This window comes from Mizuhopecten yessoensis, unplaced genomic scaffold (genome assembly GCF_002113885.1).
Source record: "Mizuhopecten yessoensis strain PY_sf001 unplaced genomic scaffold, ASM211388v2 scaffold6163, whole genome shotgun sequence".
NCBI classification, from domain to species: Eukaryota; Metazoa; Mollusca; class Bivalvia; order Pectinida; family Pectinidae; genus Mizuhopecten; species Mizuhopecten yessoensis.
In genome coordinates, this window is record NW_018406412.1 from 150,005 (window position 1) to 169,339 (window position 19,335).

The window sequence follows — 19,335 nt, forward strand, 5'->3', positions numbered from 1 at the left end:
TAAGCCCTCGCGTGTCGACACTGTGATGTGTTTTGCCCTCGTGTGGTGACACTATGTGTTGACACTGTGATGTGTTTTGCCCACTTGTGTTGGCACTATGATGTGTTTTGCCCACTTGTGTTGGCACTATGATGTGTTTTGCCTCCGTGTGGTGACACTATGTGTTGACACTGTGATGGGTTTAGGCCTCGCGCGTCGACACTGTGATGTGGTTAGCCCTCGTGTGTCGACACTGTGATGTGGTTTGCCCCCGTGTGGTAACACTATGGTAGGTTTTGCCCTCGTGTGGTGACAGTATGGTAGGTTTTGCCCTAGTGTGTTGACACTGTGATGCGTTTTGCCCTCGCGTGTTGCAACTGCGATGTGTTTTGCCCCCGTGTGGTGACACTATGGTAGGTTTTGCCCTAATGTGTTGACATTGCGATGTGTTTTGCCCTCGCGTGTTGACACTGCAATGTGTTTTTACCTTGATTGTTTATACTATTATGTGTTTTGCCCCCGTGTGGTGACACTATGGTAGGTTTTGCCCTAGTGTGTTGACACTGTGATGTGTTTAGCCCTCGTGTGTATACACTGTGATGTGTTTAGGCCTCGCGTGTCGACACTGTGATGTGTTTTGCCCTCGTGTGTTGACACTATGATGTGTTTTGCCCCCGTGTGGTGACACTATGGTATGTTTTGCCCTCGCGTGTTGACAGTTATGTGTTTAGCCCTCGTGTGTTGACACTGTGATGTCTTTAGCCCTCGCGTGTCGACACTGTGATGTGTTTTGCCCCCGTGTGGTGACACTATGGTAGGTTTTGACCTAGTGTGTTGACACTGCGATGTGTTTTGCCCTCGAGTGTCGACACTGTGATGTGTTTTGCCCCCGTGTGGTGACACTATGGTAGGTTTTGACCTAGTGTGTTGACACCGCGATGTGTTTTGCCCTCGTGCGTTGACGCGGTGGTATATTTTGCTCTTGTGTGTTTGCGGTTGGTTATATATTGCCTTTGCTTGTTAACACTGTGGCTTATTTTGCCTTGTGTGTCATCAAGTATTTCATCAAATTCAAATTAAAAATCGTTAAAAACATGTTTCTTTTTTATTTTATTTCCTTTGTTTCCTATTTCGAACTCCTCTGCAAAAGAGGAGTCATTTCAACGTAGAAAACGCATTCTTAGATAATTGCCTGCCATCTCAAATGTAGCGTAAAAAAATCCGGGGTGAATAAACTTAAATTATCAAACCAGAAACTACAATTTGCGAGGTTGTTTACAATGGTGTTAATATTTCATCGTTTATGAGTCGGAAAGTTCGTCAAGGGTTAGCTTTTAGCTTTGGATGACTATGTGAAATTACATCAATAAATTTTTATTTTCCCACAGTTTCTTGCATCGTTGATTTCCGTGGCTGTGTATACAACGTCACACATACTCGTGTTGTAGTCGAATCTTTTCAAAGTTCTGTGTGTGCTCTACGTACTGTGTCCTCGTGTAGTGGCCATCCTGATTTCACGCGGGAAAATAGCTTAAGACTCTTCAATATGTAATGCAAGTGGGTTGAAAAATCTTCTAGGAGGCATATTGCTCTTTCATGTAAAAGAGCAGATTTCTCTCACCTCAACTGTCAAAAGGAAACAGTTCACCTCCTCGTCTCAATCACCTCCGGTCGCCATCTTGCAGTGTTTTACAAACATCCTCCGTGAATTTGAAAATGAAAATGAAATAATCAAAGAACTTTGTGCATACAATGGAACTGCATCCACGTCGATGTCGGAAATACGAAGCATTTTCATTAGAATGCACTCGTTAGCTTTTTGTTCACCTTTCTGTTTTTATACAGCAATTTAAAGCGGTCTCATATGAACTACAGTATAACCTCGATATAATGCCCCTTATTTCATTTGCCATCTCGTTAAATAACGCCAATATATTTTTAAAGAGCCGTTTTTTTCGTTATTTTAAGATTTCGTTTATGGGTTAGGGAAACCCCATAATAACATCAAAATACCTCTGGACAAAGGGTGGCAGGATAACGAAGTGTTATTGTACTTGTTCACATAAAAAAAAGTTACGTGTGCAAAATAAGAAAAACATTTTGAAAACAATAATTTTTACCAATGTGGCTTAAATATACTGGTAAAATACAATGTAAATTGGTTGCATTTTCGATCCTTATACAGTTAAATGGTTTTCCTGATACAAAACAAAATCATCTTTTAAGCCATTCCTCTAATGACAAACTTTCAAAACACACATAAGAACACAAGAAGTGATGACGTCGTATACCAGAATGGTTGGCGCGGGTAAAACTGTTTACATATAAACTTTATTTATTTTACAACAATTTTGAAACAAGTTATTTCAACTGATATTAATCACTCTTGTTGGCCCGGATGTTAGCGCGTGGGTGGTCTTAGTGTGGGAGGAAACCGGAGTACCCGGAGAAAACCCAGGTGATCGGGCAGGCGACCCCATACCTTTTCACGGCCGATCGGGGAATCGAACCCTGGTCGCCTTGGTGAAGGCAAGTGCGCTATCTACTGCACCACCCGACCACCCGTGTACATGCTGAGGCATAAACCGTTTCGTAGATTAATACAACGTGCACACATTTTTTAATATACTGTATAAGCCGAAATATTACTAATATTGAATTAGAAATACATGGTTCCCGGTTATTTCCTTAGTATGCAATACATTTAGTTGTATTGTACATTCCTATATGATGACAGGCTGAATTTTTAGCGCGCGGTCGGTCTGGAGTGGGGGTATTAATGAGGAAAGAAACCAGAGTACCAGAGAAACCCCACGTGGCCGGGCAGGTTGCAATTGACAATGACAATGGCTATTGTTTTATTCTCATAAGCAATAGTGTTTAGAGATGAAATATACAAATGGGTGACAATAAAATGTATACGATTGGTCCTGGTCACCTGCTCATTAAAATAAAGTAAAGGTATTATTGGAAAAAAAGTAAACAAAACTGATCATAAAACCCCCCCAAAAAACCCAAAAAATAAATAAATAATAAAAATACAACAACATGGACGTCCAGAATTTAAAAGCTTACAAAGACTAGAGTAAAGTAAATGGTTGTTTACGTGAATTGTTAGCGTGGTACGAGACAGAACGGAATGTACAATATACAAATGTAAGCCTATTGAGGACTCGGAGAGACACCGACACGGGATGTCAATTACACAAATTCCAGACGATATGTGTAGCACAACCACAGGGTGTGTGAACAACCCTATCGTACATGTTGTTGGGACTTAAATATACTAGTTCATTGAATGGGTGGAAATAGCTGCGCTGGGGATGGATGTTAAACAAAGTGAGCTTCGAAAGGAGTGTGTATAAGGTTTAACTACACCGGAAAACTCGATATTGTGAATAATATCTCCATTTACATCGAGATCATGTATCTATGGTATATATCTGTGTCTACAAAATGAAGATATCAAATACAAAGGTAAGATATATACATCTGATGTTTCTAATCAGTATAATCTCCTTTAAGGTAAAGAGTTATATTATACAGTATATATTATTACCAGTGACACTTTTGTGAGAAATGTTCGTTTAAGTTCTTTTTAAAAAGAAGTATTCCATAAAAATCACATGTCTTCCTATGCATTTTAATGAATTTTACATATGCAGTTGTTTGAAATTTGAATATTTGAAAAAAATATGCTTCATGGGTCGAATGCAGGGCGTTAATATTGCAAATCATACACTTTACAAATGTTGCCATTCAAAAATTATCAATGAACAGTACCGAAATAAGAATCCAATGTATGGCCTCATGCAAGCCCATGCTGAAAAAGAGTTAACATTGAAATGTACAAGCGTTCACAGGAAACAGTACAATCAGCCAGAAAATGACTCCTTTAGGTAACTTCATCTTCTATGTAGAAGGGAGGATACTCCATGTCAAAAACCAGTGAAGTAATCTGATTTGATTCGACTCACCTAAATCAAGTGTGCTAAACTCATAATTTACAATCTAATAATTAGCTAACACGAGTTAATTACATGTACGTCAAAAAGATGGTCAAGGATGGGAACGCCTTTTCCCACTACTATTCATGCTTTTAGTGGACAAGAAAATCGTTTTTCGTGGAAACTCACATTTCATGTTTTCTGATAACCGTGACACTGATGATGATGAACTATAGAGGTGTAAATCGTCATGTCTTACGTGACGTCATAATTTGAGAACTGATTAATGCAAGATGAACGTAGGACACACACGTGATTTTGTTATAGATACACAGTATCTGAAATATTACACTACATCATACAGATGTTTCGTCCTTCAATGACTCATCGGGGAAGCTAGGGACTAAAAGGTGGTACTACAGAGGTCTTAGCTACGTCTGAAACAGAGATGTGTAAATAATAAAAAAAAAAGAAAAAAAAGAAAAAAAACGAGAACTACAAACCCAGACTGCTGCATAGATATCCTAATACTGCACCTTACATTTACGGAAAGTGACGACGGTTACCGATTGAATGTAGGAGTAACATGAATGATCCCTTTATGTAAATTTAAGTGGTAATGGGGGGATCGAGGAAGCATCTACACTGTAACAGTTATGGGACCTGAGTGAAGAAAGCTGTAACAGATACGGTAGTAATGAGGAACCCTGTAGTAGGCATGGCAACAGCGAACAAACCTATAATATTTATGGGAGGATTGAGAAAACCTGATGAAACCTTTGGATACGAAAGAAATTAAGAATGGCCTTAAATTTTAAGTGAATTTATACAATAAGTCCTAGTTGTACAACAGTAAATTACACCAATTCTGAAAACGACAAGAAAGTAAGGCGATTGATGTATCTAAATCTCGTGGGTGTTCATTTCACTCATGAAACTTACATGTACCTGTCAATGTCGGTAAACATTAGCGCGATACCTGCCCATCGGACCGTGCTGATTATACCACAGATATATATACTACAGTGATGACTAGACAGTAATCCGGGTGTGGCAAGCATGGTTAGCATACTTACTCAGTATAATAATCGAACCCTTACATGGACACGGACTCAATATAATACATTTATTATGAGATAATTTTCAGACGGACAATGACTCAAAACATTTTTCAAATTTCCACACCTTCTTCTACACAAAGAAGTCGCATGGTTCTCATACAGCTTACAACTTAATCGGATAAGGGTTTTGAAATGCACATCAAAATGAATGATGCAGATATCAACAGGGTTTAACTTGTTACTTGTGCAGTAACTTAAAACTAGTTCAACTCAGAAACGATGATGCATATGCTGACTTTAAGTCACGCAATGTACTGTATACATCATTTAAAAAAGCAGTGATACGCATTGCGTTCAATTTAATGATATTTGATTTTACAAAACATGTGATTAAATTATACCTAGCTATGCAGTAGTTTGGCAATGGACTATATAAAAGAGTTATCGCCCTTGATGTTAGATGTTTGTTCCGGTGTGACCTCATTGACTTTGAGGGTCTTCTTTGCGTTTTTCTCTGTTCAACATGTTTACGCAATCATTTGACGTTGATTTCGACCCCAACGACAAATGGACAAGCTCAATGTTCAGCAATTAAAAATGAATATGACTATTAGTAAAACGGAAGAAATGATAACATTCGTAACAAGGCATTATTGTATATTTTTCAAACCGAGGAAATGTAAACCAAATCGAAGGTACAATGCAGACTCCGTTTGCTACATTGTACTCCCCCGATGAGAGGGTACAAGATACAAGAAACTTTATTTAACGTCGCATACATGCAGGTAAACAAGGACATTAGCTTTTGAGTGCTATTATTGCGACAAACAGGGTCATTTGGTCTCGTTACTAGAACAATGACCCTTGTTACAGACGTTCATTGTAAGTGTAGCCAACGACCGATACAAATATAACAAATATCCCAACAGAGGACACTTACTTCGAAGTAAGTGTAGGCCACGACCGCCACAGAGCATGTTTACTTCAGTAGTAAGTGTAGATTACGACCGCTACAGAGCACGCTTACTTCAGTAGTAAGTGTAGGCCACGACCGCCAGAGAGCATGTTTACTTCAGTAGTAAGTGTAGGCCACGACCGCCACAGAGCATGCTTACTTCAGTAGTAAGTGTAGGCCACGACCGCCACAGAGCATGTTTACTTCAGTGGTAAGTGTAGGCCACGACCGCCACAGAGCATGTTTACTTCAGTAGTAAGTGTAGGCCACGACCGCCACAGAGCATGTTTACTTCAGTAGTAAGTGTAGGCCACGACCGCCACAGAGCATGTTTACTTCAGTAGTAAGTGTAGGCCACGACCGCCACAGAGCATGTTTACTTCAGTAGTAAGTGTAGGCCACGACCGCCACAGAGCATGTTTACTTCAGTAGTAAGTGTAGGCCACGACCGCCACAGAGCATGTTTACTTCAGTAGTAAGTGTAGGCCACGACCGCCACAGAGCATGTTTACTTCAGTAGTAAGTGTAGGCCACGACCGCCACAGAGCATGTTTACTTCAGTAGTAAGTGTAGGCCACGACCGCCACAGAGCATGTTTACTTCAGTAGTAAGTGTAGGCCACGACCGCCACAGAGCATGTTTACTTCAGTAGTAAGTGTAGGCCACGACCGCCACAGAGCATGTTTACTTCAGTAGTAAGTGTAGGCCACGACCGCCACAGAGCATGTTTACTTCAGTAGTAAGTGTAGGCCACGACCGCCACAGAGCATGTTTACTTCAGTAGTAAGTGTAGGCCACGACCGCCACAGAGCATGTTTACTTCAGTAGTAAGTGTAGGCCACGACCGCCACAGAGCATGTTTACTTCAGTAGTAAGTGTAGGCCACGACCGCCACAGAGCATGTTTACTTCAGTAGTAAGTGTAGGCCACGACCGCCACAGAGCATGTTTACTTCAGTAGTAAGTGTAGGCCACGACCGCCACAGAGCATGTTTACTTCAGTAGTAAGTGTAGGCCACGACCGCCACAGAGCATGTTTACTTCAGTAGTAAGTGTAGGCCACGACCGCCACAGAGCATGTTTACTTCAGTAGTAAGTGTAGGCCACGACCGCCACAGAGCATGTTTACTTCAGTAGTAAGTGTAGGCCACGACCGCCACAGAGCATGTTTACTTCAGTAGTAAGTGTAGGCCACGACCGCCACAGAGCATGTTTACTTCAGTAGTAAGTGTAGGCCACGACCGCCACAGAGCATGTTTACTTCAGTAGTAAGTGTAGGCCACGACCGCCACAGAGCATGTTTACTTCAGTAGTAAGTGTAGGCCACGACCGCCACAGAGCATGTTTACTTCAGTAGTAAGTGTAGGCCACGACCGCCACAGAGCATGTTTACTTCAGTAGTAAGTGTAGGCCACGACCGCCACAGAGCATGTTTACTTCAGTAGTAAGTGTAGGCCACGACCGCCACAGAGCATGTTTACTTCAGTAGTAAGTGTAGGCCACGACCGCCACAGAGCATGTTTACTTCAGTAGTAAGTGTAGGCCACGACCGCCACAGAGCATGTTTACTTCAGTAGTAAGTGTAGGCCACGACCGCCACAGAACATGTTTACTTCAGTAGTAAGTGTAGGCCACGACCGCCACAGAGCACGCTTACTTCAGTAGTAAGTGTAGGCCACGACCGCTACAGAGCACGCTTACTTCAGTAGTTAGTGTAGGCCACGACCGCCACAGAGCATGTTTACTTCAGAGGTAAGTGTAGGCCACGACCGCCACAGAGCATGTTTACTTCAGTAGTAAGTGCAGGCCACGACCGCTACAGAGCATGCTTACAGTAAGCTGCATATCCGTCAGCTGATGCAACAGAGGAGGCCTACCTCAGAAATAACGTCGGGCCACTGCTGATACGGTACAAAGAAGACGCTGTTTGCAGGATTAGGCTACAACTTCTAAAGATTACGCTTATTTCAGAACTTTATTGTATCGTAGATATTTAGACCACGACCGCTAAAGATAAAGTTCATGGGGCGTTATCGACTCTAGAAGCTACCCACGGTTGCTGTTCCATCTTGATTTCATTGTACAGTGTAGGTGTCGATTTCAATAAACACATAATTACACAGTTGTAGATAACATTGTGAAATTGACACCAACTACACAGAATGACCTGCTAGCCAGCAGGCGTTCCAAGTCAAATATGTTAACAGAAATGTAACAAAAAATCACAACTATTTTAAAATTTAATTAAATGTACGTTTAACTTTGTAAATGGAGTTTGAATGATTACATGGAGACAGGAAATAAAACAAACAAATAAAATGAAAGGAGATTGGAAGTACTTTTACGATCTGTTAACCTAACAATGCTCTCAAGACCACAATTGATGAAAGTATGGTTTTGTAAAAATTATCTGAAAATGGATTATTTTGAATACTTTGACACCTATATTTAGGTTTCAGTTATAATGATGATAACAATATCAATGATTTGAAATTCATTTTTACTTTAGTTTTCAGTCTTAAAAGCTTAATCGGTACGACAGGGCGTAAATATAAACAATCACCAATATGAGTCGATTATGTGAAGAGATATGCATCAAATGTGATAGTTTCTGAATTTGTGACATTTGAAAAAAAATAAAACAAAAATGCTCACAATGCTTGACACTTTATAGAAAATATCAAAAGTGAAAGTACTTTCAATTTACAAAATGATCGAGATCTCTGTCCCTCGAGGCAAACTGTGTGCATTGAAGCTAAATAGCTTGTATACCGTGAAATCTTATGGCGTAGAGCTTGTGCGCTACAATACCTGTGAGTTGTAAGGTTTAGTCTTTAGTCGTTCACAGTATTACTCAGAAATAATCCCACGGTTATGCAGAGGCGTTTGGTATCCGGGATTTTAACAAATACGTGTTTTGAGGTGGTTTAGTGTTCGTGATCTTTCATTCATTCACCAGTAAGTCTGGTTGTGTCTCGATAGATTAGCACAGTTTATTACAAGTGACGGTAGATTTAATCTTTAGTATTTTGTCAAAACATTTTGACCTGTTGTGTTTAATAAGAGTCGTGCTAAGCTGAGAAACAGACGGAATTTTTTACTTCTTGTTGAGAAATGTGTTTGCAATATTTCAGCGCAGTGTGATAGCAAAAAACATGGATTGTACAAGAATTTGTATCGGGACCCCACCTTTTTAGCATATCAAAAGAGTTTCAGATCTGTAATAAAGACAGCAGGGGAAGCTACAAGGACCTGCTTTGGGACCGTCTCTATTTATGGTATCAAATTAGGATAAAATAGTACACGGTGCCTACAAGGATGCGTATTTGGACTTTCTCTATTCATGGTATTAAATAAGGACATGGTGTCTTCAAGGAATCGTGTTTGGACCTTCTCTATTCATGGTATTAAATACGAACACTGTGTCTGCAAGGAAGGGTGATTGGACCTTCTCTGTTTGTCTAGTTTCCTTATGTTGATAATTTTAGCACTATATATTTCAGTCATCAGACTTTTAATGAGAAATCAGAGATTTAAACAGAAGTGAAATATAGTGATGTTTTCTAATGTGGAATGTCGTGCAGCTCTGTGATATATATAGTCTAAACACGGGAGAAATCATCATTTAAAATATCGACGGGTGATTTAATGGAAACCATTTACAGTAAGTGTTCCTTTGGATGAATTTGACTTGTGTTGCAAATATTAAGATTACTATATTTGTTTTCCTGGTATTGTATTAACACAGTGTTAGGTTAACCATACTTTGTCTGACTATGTTATGGTATTGTATTAACACAGTGTAAAGATAACATAGTTTGTCTGACTGTGTACTGGTATTGTATTAACACAGTGTTAAGTTAACCATACTTTGTCTGACTGTGTCGTGTTATCGTGTCAACAGACTTGTGTTGCAAATATTAAGATTTCTATGTTTGTTTTCCTATAAGTTTGGGGCGGGGTTGGCGAGAGAAGGGTCGGGATGGGAATGGGGGTTGAGAACGTAAATAAAAAGAGGAAGAAAAGGAAATCTTGTTTAACATCTCGAATTCGAGTTACTAGAACAAACTTAATTATCTCGAAGTGGTTTATCATTTCCGTGTGTGGTTCTTATTCGTGTAAATAATTCGGTCAATTTGATAATATTTAACCAAAGTAATGTTTTTTTTCGAATTGAATGTTGCTGCCGAAAGAACATGAAAATACATTCATTTTAGTTGAACTCGAAAAGAAGACGTTGTTGACTCAGACATCGCAATCAATGAATGTTATTGTATAAGTACAACGTTTTATAATAATTTATTTTAAGATTTCGTATATATTAAACTCCACATATAATATATATGTCCTGGTACATGTATTGTGTTAACACAGTGTTAAGTAAACCATAGTTTGTCTGACTTTGCCTGGTATTGTATTAACACAGTGTAAAGATAACCATACGTTGTATGTCTGTGTTATGGCATTGTATTAACACAGTGTTAAGTTAACCATACTTTGCCTGACTGTGTCATGTTATCGTGTAAACACGTGTTAAGATAACCAAACTTTATTAAACGGTATCCTGTCGTTGTGTTTTATGTAACACAATGCGTATGGCGGGTCCGCGGAAGGAAGAAAGCTTTCCCTTGATGAGATTTCAGCGCAAGTGCACTTTGCTCAAATTCAGCACGCGTGGAAACTGTCAAAATAATTATACACTTGCAAATACATCACTTCGTTTAATCGTTGATTTCTAGCATTTGGTTATTTTCGACACAATTCATTAAGAATCGTTTAAAGACAATCTAAATCAGCGACACTTGCAGGACTAATTCGGATTATCCGTCATAACTTTTTAAACTGAACTTTTAAATTGAAAATATCTCAATAGCTGATTGTCACATTGAGGAGGTATGCAACTTTAATGCATCAATTATCGAAACATTTCTCAAATAAAATCTGTAATTATAATCTTAATAATGGTTTATTTGATTTTTAATTTGGTGACATGGGTAAAGCATAAATAAAATATACATACAATTGCTATACATTGCATCTAACTACTTTATTTTGAAAGATATTCAATCAACATACAAGTTACAGGTAGATTATGTATAATAAGGATACCGTTTAGCATGCATTACATCTCCAGCACACACGCATGCATACACACATAGGGAGATATTAGCCAGGTGGCATAGGACTAGTAGTTGACACCTGATTAGAATTCCTGCGACCTTCTCAAAATTGTATTGCTTAATGTATATACTGTATATCTATGCACTGTAAGCGCTTTAGAGTGGCTTATGTTAGTTAGATAGGGCGCAATAGCAAATGTTGTATATCATTATTGTTATTATAAGTGAAGTATCTTGCTTAACTCATTCACCCCTTAAAACACATTTGAACTCTTCCAGTTAAAAAACTGGACGAGTTCATTATGAAATTTAAGGGGTGAACGAGTTAATAGATATAAAACTACTACGTAGTGAGGTAGCACCTACAGTAAAACCTCGATATACTGCCAACATTTGTCAAAAGGGAATATGACGTTATAAAGGGGTTTGGCAATACATTGACGGAAATATGAAAAGGAAATTTAAAAAAAAACACGAAAAAAAGAACCGTTGAAATATGTTGGCAGTAAACGAGGTGGCAAATGAAACGAGAGGCATTATATCGAGGTTTAATGTATTTTAAAAAGCTTAGTTTGAAGATGTTTGTAGGCCAAACAAAGTTAACATTTTACTGAACCACGTGACCATTTTGTCCAGTTAGGACTCATCATTGGAACTAAAATTGAAAAGAATGAAAATCTAAGTTTAACTCATTCACCCCTACATATTTGAAATGGAGTTGCCCAGTCTTTGATTTGGCAAGGTTCAAATGTGAATTTAGGGTTGAATGGGTTAAAGCGTTCCTAAACTAACACAGAAAAACAGCGAAAGGTGAAGAGTGCCTATAAAACCTTATTGTTACATTATTACAAATATTTAAAGGGTTTTCTATATTGAAGGGAAATAACCCTAGCACAAATTGCAGGAATTGTTTTTAATGTAGCATATGTCCTTAATTAAGAGAGATAACTCTGCCACATATTATAGTATGATATGAACGACATTCTAAGTAATAATCGTTTAGATGAAAATCTGCTATAAATAAAATAGATAAATAAATCGGCGACAAATCAAAATATGAATTTAAGGTTTTCTCTATGTGCAAGGGAACCAACTCTAGCACAAATTGTAGGTTAAATGTTTAATGTAGCATATGCCCTTAAGAGAGATAACTGAAATTCGGCTATAAATAAATAAATAAAATGAATAAACAAATGAATAAATAAAGTAAATCTACAAATTGGATGTTCGATGGAATAGAATTTCATAAACATTCCCAACTCAAAAAAAACCACCCAGAGGCTTCAGGTCGAAATGCTCGTTTAGTTACAGTCACCGCGTAATTATATATATAATCGGATCGACGCATTCCTTACCTACAAATACCTGGTCATTGTTTAGTACACAAATACGACCAAAACTGGACTAAAAACACAGGCAGCATACACACACCCTTTCCTAATCTACCGACAAAAGTAAAACGTATTTACACTAAATCATCTATTCTTATGTTTATTTTAAACACGGCTAACGCTTACCTTCGCCTCTACACAGAGTCTAGAATATCCTTCAAACCCTTATATTGCGACATGAACAAATGGGGATTTAGGTAATAACAGAGCAAAGCCTTGCAATATGAACAATTGTATTTGATTTTAAGTATTATTGTGTAGCGGAACTGGACTGGGTCGAGGTAGAACATCCGTCTAGCGTTCGGAGCGTTCAAAGTTCAAACCCCGGTCTGGCCTTTGCATTTCTCTTTCTTCTGTTACAATTGCATCATTTAAATTCGCAAAAGAGAGTTCTATCCTTATGTTTTTGACCTGGAGTTTTCGCCCTTCATTTTAGATGATGAAGCAACCGAAAGAAGCTTTTTTTTCTGATTTAGAGAACTTCCCCTCTCAAGTTATGCCCTTTTTTCACTGGTCGTTCTCTAAGAAATTACTCTCCGAATACTAAGAAACTACACATGAGTGTTGGTGGAAATGTGAAGGTGTGCGTAACGTGTTTTATCTTCCGATTGGTCATCAAATAAGGCCGCCATGGCCTATGATTGACTGTCACATACAAGGATTTACATTTTACGTCAAGGTGATGCCAACGGTCCCTATCTTTTTCTAGTCTTTCTCCATCTTTGTAAAAAATATATACAAGCATTTCATTTCCTTGTGGATTCTTTTCAATATATCATTTATGACAACAAGAACAATTTAGGGGACTGATGTAACGATTCTCGAAACAATTACAACTTGTTTTAGTAGAATGAAAAACTTAATGTTCATGCAAGTGTGTAGCAGTTATGGGCTGTTTAGACTACTGTGTGGCCCTTTATAAAATTGTTTCGTCGATGAGTTGTTAAGACTACCGTGTGGCCCTTTTTAAAATTGTTTCGTCGATGAGTTGTTAAGACTACCGTGTGGCCCTTTATAAAATTGTTTCGTCGATGAGTTGTTAAGACTACCGTGTGGCCCTGTATACAATTGTTGCATTGATAGGTTGTTAAGACTACCGTGTGGTCCGGTATAAAGTTGTTGTATTGATGAGTTGTTAAGACTACCGTGTGGCCCTGTATTAAACTGTTGCGTTGATGGGTTGTTAAGACTATCGTATGGCCCTGTATTAAACTGTTGCGTTGTTGGGTTGTTATGACTACCGTGTGGTCCGGTATAAAGTTGTTGTATTGATGAGTTGTTAAGACTACCATGTGGTCTATATACAATTGTTGTATTGATGAGTTGTTAAGACTATCGTGTGGCCCTGTATTAAACAGTTGCGTTGATGGGTTGTTAAGACTCCATTGTGGCCCGGTATGGAATTGTTGCATTGATAGGTTGTTAACACTACCGTGTGGCCCTGTATAAAGTTGTTGCGTTGATGGGTTGTTAATACTACCGTGTGGCCATGTATGAAATTGTTGCATTGATTGTTTGTTAAGACTACCGTGTGGCCCGGTATAAAGTTGTTGCGTTGATGGGTTGTTAATACTACCGTGTGACCATGTATGAAATTGTTGCATTGATTGGTTTTTAAGACTACCGTGTGGCCCTGTATAAAGTTGTTGCGTTGATGGGTTGTTAATACTCCCGTGTGGCCATGTATGGAATTGTTGCATTGATTGGTTGTTAAGACTACCGTGTGGCCCGGTATAAAGTTGTTGCGTGGATGGGTTGTTAATACTACCGTGTGGCCCTGTATGGAATTGTTGCATTGATTGGTTGTTAATACTACCGTGTGGCCTGGTATAAAATTATTTTGTTGATGGGTTGTTAACACTACCGGGTGGCCCGGTATGTAATTGTTTTGTTTATGGGTTGTTAATACTACCGTGTGGCCATGCATGGAATTGTTGCATTGATTGGTTGTTAAGACTACCGTGTGGCCTGGTATAAAATTATTTTGTTGATGGGTTGTTAACACTACCGTGTGGCCCGGTATGTAATTGTTTTGTTGATGGGTTGTTAACACTACCGTGTGGCCCTGTATAAAGTTGTTGCGTTTATGGGTTGTTAATACTACCGTGTGGCCCGGTATCAAGTTGTTGCATTGTTTGGTTGTTTAGACTACCGTATGGCCCGGTATAAAATTGTTTTGTTGATGGGTCTTTAACGCTACCGTGTGGCCTTGTATAAAGTTGTTGTGTTGATTGGTTGTTAATACTACCGTGTGACCCTGTATGGAATTATTGCATTGATGGGTTGTTAACACAACCATGTGGCCCTGTATAAAAGTGTTGCTTTGATGGGTTGCTAAGACAACCGTGTGGCCCGGTATGAAATTGTTGCGTTGATGGGTCGTTAACACTACCGTGTGACCCTGTATAAAGTTGTTGCGTTGATGGGTTGTTAACACTACCGTGTGGCCTTGTATGAAATTGTTGTATTGATGAGTTGTTAAGACTACCGTGTGGCCCGGTATAAATTTGATATATTAATGGGCTGGTAAAACTACCGTGTAGCCCTGTATATGACTAGTTGTGTTGATGGGTTGTTAAGACTTCCTTGTGGCCCTGTATAAAATTGTTGTATTGATGAGTTGTAAAGACTACCGTGTGGCCCGGTATAAAATTGTTGCGTTGATGGGTTGTTAATACTACCGTGTCGCCATGTATGAAATTATAGCATTGATTGGTTGATAAGACTACCATGTGGCCCTGTATAAAGTTGTTGCATTGATGGGTCTTTAACATTACCGTGTGACCCGGTATAAAATTGTTGCATTGATTGGTTGTTAAGACTACCGTGTGGCCCTGTATGGAATTGTTTCGTTGATGGGTTGTTAAGACTACCGTATGGCCCTGTATAAAGTTGTTGCGTTGATGGGTTGTTAAGACAACCGGTTGGCCCTGTATGGAATTGTTGCATTGATTGGTTTTTAAGACAACCGGTTGGCAATGTATGGAGTTATTGCATTGATGGGTTTTTAAGACTGCCATGTGGCCCGGTATGAAATTGTTGCATTGATTGGTTGATAAGACTACCGTATGGCCCGGTATAAAATTGTTTTGTTGATGGGTCGTTAACACTACCGTGTGGCCCGGTATGAAAGTGTTGCATTGATTGGTTGTTAAGACTACCGTATGGCCCGGTATAAAATTGTTTTGTTGATGGGTTGTTAATACTATCGTGTGGCCATGTATGAAATTGTTGCATTGATTAGTTGTTAAGAGTTCCTTGTGGCTTGGTATGGAATTATTGCATTGATGGGTTGTTAATACTACCGTGTGGCCCTGTATAAAGTTGTTGCGTTGATGGGTTGTTAACACTACCGTGTGGCCCGGTATGAAAGTGTTGCATTGATTGGATGTTAAGACTACCGTATGGCCCGGGATAAAATTGTTTTGTTGATGGGTCTTTAACGCTACCGTGTGGCCTTGTATAAAGTTGTTGTGTTGATTGGTTGTTAATACTACTGTGTGGCTCTGTATAAAGTTGTTGCGTTGATGGGTTGTTAATACTACCGTGTGGCCATGTATAAAATTGTTGCATTGATTGGTTGATAAGTCTACCGTGTGGCCCGGTCTCAAGTTGTTGCATTGATTGGTTGTTTAGACTACCGTATGGCCCAGTATAAAATTGTTTTGTTGATGGGTCTTTAACATTACCGTGTGACCCGGTATGAAATTGTTGCATTGATTGATTGTTAAGGCTACCGTGTGGCCCTGTATGGAATTGTTTCGTTGATTGGTTGATAAGACTACCGTGTGGCCCGGTATCGAGTTGTTGCATTGATTGGTTGATATGACTAACGTATGGCCTTGTATGACATTGTTGCATTGATTGGTTGTTAAGAGTTCCTTGTGACCCTGTAGAAAGTTGTTGCGTTGATGGGTTGTTAAAACACTACCGTGTGGCCTTGTATGAAATTGTTGTAGACATTGTTGCATTGGTTGGTTGTTAAGAGTACCGTGTGGCCCTGTATGACATTGTTGCATTGGTTGGTTGTTAAGAGTAACGTGTGGCCCTGTATAGCATTGTTGCATTGGTTGGTTGTTAAGACTACCGTGTGGCCCTGTATGACATTGTTGCATTGGTTGGTTGTTAAGACTACCGTGTTGCCCTGTATGAAATTGTTGCATTAGTTGGTTGTTAAGACTACCGTATGGCCCTGTATAAAGTTGTTGCGTTGATGGGTCGTTAAAACATGGGTTTTTAAGACTAAAGTATGGCCCGGTATAAAATTGTTTTGTTGATGGGTCGTTAACACTACCGTGTGGGCCGGTATGAAAGTGTTGCATTGATTGGTTGTTAAGACTACCGTGTGACCCTGTAGAAAGCTGTTGCGTTGATGGGTTGTTAACACTACCGTGTGGCCTTGTATGAAATTGTTGTAGACATCGTTGCATTGGTTGGTTGTTACGAGTACCGTGTGGCCCTGTGTGACATTGTTGCATTGGGTGGTTGTGAATACTACCGTGTGGCCCTGTATCAAATTGTTGCATTGGTTGGGTGTTAAGAGTACCGTGTGGCCTTGTACGACATTGTTGCATTGGTTGTTTGTGAAGATGACCCTGTGGAAAGTTGTTGCGTTGATGGGTTGGTAAGACTATTGTTGCATTGGTTGGTTGTGAAGATTACCTTTTGACCCGGTATGAAATTGTTGCATTGGTTGGGTGTTAAGAGTACCGTGTGGCCCGGTGTGACGTTGTTGCATTGGTTGGTGACCCTGTATAAAGTTGTTGCGTTCAATGGTTGTTAATACTACCGTGTGGCCTTGTATGAAATTGTTGTAGACATTGTTGCATTGGTTGTTTGTTAAGAGTACCGTGTGACCCTGCATGACATTGTTGCATTGGTTGTTTGTAAAGTGTTATGACTACCGTGTGGCCCTGTATCAAATTGTTGCATTGGTTGGGTGTTAAGAGTACCGTGTGGCCTTGTATGACATTGTTGCATTTGTTGGTTGTTAAGAGTACCTTGTGGCCCTGGATGACATTGTTGCGTTGGTTGGTTGTTAAGAGTACCGTGTGGCCCGGTGTCAAGTTGTTGCATTGATTGGTTGTTTAGACTACCGTATGGCCCGGTATAAAATTGTTGTATTGATGAGTTGTTAAGACTACCGTGTGACCCTGTAGAAAGCTGTTGCGTTGATGGGTTGTTAAAACATGGGTTTTTAAGACTAAAGTATGGCCCGGTATAAAAGTGTTTTGTTGATGGGTCGTTAACACTACCGTGTTGGCCGGTATGCACGTGTTGCATTGATTGGTTGTTTAGACTGAGTTGTTAAGAATACCGTGTGGCCCTGTATAAAATTGTTGTATTGATGAGTTGTTAAGACTACCGTGTGCCCCTGTAGAAAGCTGTTGCGTTGATGGGTTGTTAAAACATGGGTTTTTAAGACTAAAGTATGGCCCGGTATAAAAGTGTTTTGTTGATGGGTCGTTAACACTACCGTGTGGGCCGGTATGAAAGGGTTGCATTGATTGGTTGTTTAGACTGAGTTGTTAAGAATACCGTGTGGCCCGGTATACAATTGTTTTGTTGATGGGTCGTTAACCCCGGAATGAAATTGTTGCGTTGATGGGTTGTTAAAACTTCCTTGTGGCCCTGTATAAAATTGTTGCATTGATTGGTTAATAAGACTACCGTGTGGCCCAGTATGACATTGTTGCATTTGTTGGTTGTTAAGAGTACCGTGTGGCCCGGTGTCAAGTTGTTGCATTGATTGGTTGTTTAGACTGAGTTGTTAAGAATACCGTGTGGCCCTTTATGAAATTGTTGCATTGGTTGTTTGTTAATACTACCGTGTGGCGATGTATGAAATTGTTGCATTGGTTGGGTGTTAAGAGTACCGTGTGGCCCGGTGTGACATTGTTGCATTGGGTGGTTGTGAATACTACCGTGTGGCCCTGTATGACATTGTTGCATTGGTTTGTTGTTAAGACTACCGTTTGGCCCTGTATGACATTGTAGCATTGGTTGGTTGTTAAGAATACCGTGTGGCCCTGTATGAAATTGTTGCATTGGTTGTTTGTAAAGAGTACCGTGTGGCCCTGTATGACATTGTTGCATTGGTTGGTTGTTAATACTACCGTGTGACCCTGTATGACATTGTTGCATTGGTTGGTTGTGAAGACTACCGTGTGACCCGGTATGAAATTGTTGCGTTGATGGGTTGGTAAGACTACCGTTTGGCCCTGTATGAAATTGTTGGGCTGTTAACGAACGATAATTTAACATTTGAGGATCCGGAGGCAGATCACGAGGAAATCATTGTTAATTTATCGCCATTGTTATTATTCAGAGCAAGACGTATGAAGCCGTAAACTGAATTGTAGTGCACCGACAAAATCTAAACTGTATCACATATCAAAAAATCGACCCAAACAAGGTACCCTGTCTGAGACACAGGGACCCGCGAAATTGTTATGATTCGCATGTTTGAATCTAAACTGATCTGTTCACAGTATTAATAATAGACGCTATATACATGCATACCGTCAATAAGGGTACCGAGAGTTGATTTAAACTCTTAAAACATTTTTTAATATTACTTTGAACATTGCAGTTTAGGTCCAGACATACCGACTGTAAAACATTACATTTGTAGCAGGTCCCTGTGTTCGAAAACATTTACATAGTTAGCATACTGCATTCGGGGGTAACGTTAATATATTCACTTCTTCGTAGCTCTCATTTCCGTACCTTAGTTTGTATAATGCTCAATCTCAATATATGTAACTTTATATCTGAACTTCAATAAAAAAATAAATGAATATTTCGTAAAAAGTTCGTCACGTTTAAACAGTAGGCTACATAAATCACCTCAATATAATGCCTATTGTGTCATATGCCATTC

General features: G+C 39.4%; 1 protein-coding gene across 3 annotated transcripts in view; it reads left to right on the forward strand.

The window, feature by feature from the left end:
• LOC110451650 (alpha-2B adrenergic receptor-like) overlaps positions 1–19,335 on the forward strand; it is a 32,910-nt gene that overhangs the window by 7,960 nt on the left and 5,615 nt on the right. The window contains exon 1 of one of the 3 annotated variants that reach the window (XM_021499769.1): positions 3,195–3,456. The exons of 1 other annotated variant lie outside the window; for it this stretch is intronic. The gene's annotated coding sequence lies outside the window, so the exon portion shown is untranslated. Of the gene's footprint in view, positions 1–3,194; positions 3,457–8,800; positions 9,606–19,335 lie in introns of those variants that run through there. One more of the 3 variants, XM_021499770.1, reaches the window with a different exon arrangement.